Genomic DNA, 1,172 nt, shown 5'->3' with positions numbered 1-1,172 from the left:
TTAAAGAATATAACGAAGGTGCACACAGGTCGAGAGACAAATTTGAGGTGACAGACAGTGATACATGGACAGACAGTGACATTGAATCCCGCCTTGCACACTCTTGCCTGCATCTAGCTAATATAGGATGTAATCGTTAGTCCCAACAATTGCAAATTATATTTTCTATTGTACAAATTAAAGTATGTTTTTCCCTGTTTTGTTCCATTTGCTCCCGTTTAAGAAACGTTTTTCAACAGAATTGGCGGAATGAATATACCCACTGATCACGTGTAAACACACAGCCACGTTGTATTCCTTCTGACATCCATCCCCTCTTTCAGTCTGTAATATCTGTTTTCCCACGTATTTCCCACCATATAAATGATTCATCACTATTTATCCAAACGACCATCTCCTGCAGTGTGGCTTTCAGACACTGGCTCTTCATCTCCCACTATATTCTAATCAAGCCAATGAGATTTGAGGTCGGTGCAGTAGTGGGAGACAGACAGGGAATGATAACAACTCGGAGAAAGCTCCCCGTATCATAATTCTAATGATACCACATATGTTCTCATGGTAACACAAGACAGGCTGTGTTTATGGTGTGGAAAAAACCTCCCATGTTTATTAAATTAGGAGCTTAGCCTTTCTGGAGGAAGATTGACTGGTCAGGAAAGGGGTGCAGGTTTGGGTGATATTTATACACAAAACACACATAGAGCAATTAAGGCTGTGTAGAGGGGTTCTGGTGCTGGGCCTCTGTGGATGGGGAGAGGTGCATCAGGGGGTAGAGGGGGTCATCAGGGGGTTGGGGGTTGTTGAGGGGGGTTAGTGCGGTAGTGGGGGTCATCAGGGGGGTTGGGGGTTGTTGGGGGGGTTAGTGGGGGTCATCAGAGGGGTTGGGGGTTGTTGGGGGGGGGGGGTTAGTGGGGTAGTGGGGGACATCAGGGGGTTGGGGGTTGTTGGGGGGGTTAGTGGGGTAGTGGCGGACATCAGGGGGGTGTTTTGGGGGGGTGGGGGGTTAGTGGGGTGTGTGTGTGGGTGTGGGTCCCCTTTAATCACCACTTTAACCATTAAACATCTGACCCTGTATCACACATCACCCACACACACATCACCCATAGAAACAACCACGCACATCACCCATACAAACAACCACACACATCACCCATAGAAACAACCACACA

The sequence above is a fragment of the Oncorhynchus kisutch genome, unplaced genomic scaffold (genome assembly GCF_002021735.2).
Source record: "Oncorhynchus kisutch isolate 150728-3 unplaced genomic scaffold, Okis_V2 Okis02a-Okis13b_hom, whole genome shotgun sequence".
NCBI classification, from domain to species: Eukaryota; Metazoa; Chordata; class Actinopteri; order Salmoniformes; family Salmonidae; genus Oncorhynchus; species Oncorhynchus kisutch.
The sequence above is the reverse complement of the archived record's forward strand: the minus strand, read 5'-3'. Positions refer to the sequence as shown.